The sequence below is a fragment of the Babylonia areolata genome, chromosome 4 (genome assembly GCF_041734735.1).
Source record: "Babylonia areolata isolate BAREFJ2019XMU chromosome 4, ASM4173473v1, whole genome shotgun sequence".
Taxonomy (NCBI): Eukaryota; Metazoa; Mollusca; class Gastropoda; order Neogastropoda; family Buccinidae; genus Babylonia; species Babylonia areolata.
In genome coordinates this window covers 21068736-21071235 of record NC_134879.1, presented here as the reverse complement: position 1 = coordinate 21071235, position 2500 = coordinate 21068736, and positions in this window count along the sequence as shown.

The following is a 2500-nucleotide window of genomic DNA, read 5'->3' as shown; positions in this document are numbered from 1 at the left end:
AGCCTTGGCCAAAGGAATGATTCAGCGCTTGTAGCTTTTAGAGGCGTTTGATTGGCTTAGAGCGGACCGGGCAAGACGGGTCGTCTTTTCACTGTTAGCCACGCGAAATTTGGCCTAGTTTGCATCAGTTTGACATGGTACAGTATATGACACCAAACTATATGTATTAACTCATTCATTCACTGATTCAGTCACGTATTCAACCATTCAGTCAGTTACCCATTCCCATAGCTCGCCAGAGACGGGGACTGACAGGGGATAAAATGAGCACTTGACTTCCTCTTCTAAGTTCTTCTCGTCACCCATTTATCTAGTCAACTATTAATCTATTGTTTCTTTATTCATTCATTTATTGATTTATTCATTCATTCACTCGTTCGTGTCAGTCAGCACAGGGTGAGACTTACTGCAGCGGCCCGGCGCTCTGCCTCCCGCTTGTCGCGGAAGTACTCTGTTAAAGTTTTGCCTGCAGCTCTGTAGGCCTGCAGGCCACGTGCTCCCCTCCCAGTGATGGCTGTGGGTAGGGCCTCCTCCTTCCCTGCCACCCCGCGGGCCTCTCCCCGGGACACTGGCTGGGCACCCTGCCACGTCACACAAACATCGGTTATCTCCCCTGCATCAGGTGGCCGATTGCAAAGTATAGTGGAAGAGAAACGTCTCAGTATCGCCATCTTCGTTGTTAGTCTTGTTAGAACTGCTTGTATCTACAGAAACATTACATTTTGAAACAAGAGAGGCAAGGCCTTCAAGACTCACTTGTGATACACTTTAAAAAAAAAAAAAATCCCAGCTTTTTATGTATTGAGCATAATTTCAAAATGTAATGATTAAGATGAGAAAGATCAGTTTAAAGCAAATTAAGTCCCCTAGCATTAATTACAGAGTAATTTCCCTTTTTTTACTGTCTGCACCAAAACGTTTGCAAATAAACAAACTTCCATGCTTAGCAAAAAAAGTTCCTGTTTGAACAAAAAATGATAATAATGACAGATCTTGTTGTTGGGTCGAATATCAGATCAAAGTGCCAAGTTTACAGAATACAAAAAATATAAATATAACAGTAAATGCATTATACTCAATACATAAAAAGCTTGGATTTTTTTAAAAAGTGTATCACAACTGAGTCTCAAAGGCCTTGCCTCTCTTGTTTTTGGTATGAAAAACAAAACAAAACAAAAAAACTGCAAGCAGGAAAAAATACAAAAATCTGTTGTGATGAAAAGAAATACAAATAAATCGTTACTAATGCTACCTCAGTGTACAACACTCACCTTCTCCTCTTGTTTAATTTATTACGGAGATCGTTCTCCGACAACTTCTTTTCTTTTTTCATTGTGTCCACCTGTCAACAAATTGGCCATGGCATATCATTTACAAACTTTAGCAAAGTGCAGTGTCAGCAGGACACAGGCAGTGCCTGAAATAGTTTACATCAGCAACATCATCACCACAAAGAAGAAAATGTCAACGTTCTTGCCATAACCTGATGGATATGCTGGGTTGGATGGGCTCAGCATTTCTCCAGTTCAGGCTGAAGATCTTGTAAATTTGGTATACTTTAGTTTACTACAACAATGAGCCCAGTTGAGATGGAAAGAAAAGTGAAGGACCACAGTATTTGTAGGTCTGTTTCTTTGTGAGTACATCTGACCAAGCCTGGTCGGTTGTACTCCACAAACAGCGGGCTGAAAGTTACTGAGTCTACCAAATAACTGATCATTAAAAAAAAAAAAAAAGGAAGTTCTTTTAAAGAGTTTGACCGTAGCGTATCAGTTTCAAACATAAAGTGTACAGTGTCAACAGGACACAGGTAGTGTTTGAAATAGTTCACGCCAGCAACATCCAGAAACACCACAAAGAAGACAATGTCAGTTTTACCTGCTGAAGATACGTGCGAACAGGACACATGTACTGTTTGATATATAGTCCACAACAGCAACATGCAGAAAAACTATCACTACAAATACAAAGAAGAGACTGTCAATTTTCTTACCTTAACCTCCTGGGTTCGCTGGGCCCAGCATTCCTCCACTGCAAGCTGAAGATCTTTTAAGTTTGGCATTTTTCGAGCAGCTGTTGGAAAGAAAGGTGTAGAACTGTTCGAAGGACCACCACCGGGCATACGCAGCGTCAGTTTCTTTGTGAGCGTGTCCTCGTGACCACAATTGTTGCGGAGCCGTGTCGGTTGCACTACACAAATAGGCTGTCTCTTTTGAAACAGAGATTCTCGTTCTTGTTTTGTGGCCTACATCGTCACTTCCTCCCCTGCTTTCTTCTCTAACGTGTGTGGGGGGGGGGGGGGGGGGGGGGGTGCAGGTGCAGGGGTGTTCGAGAATTTGTGGCCTTGTTTTGTTTGTGCGTGTGTGTTCTCCATAGAAAATTGACTCATGATTGTCAGTATTTTCATGTGCACATGATACTAGTTTAATCCATGTCTGGTTTACAGAAAACACGTGGCATCTTGCAAAATATTGCTAGAAATGGATAGTTGAAATGAACA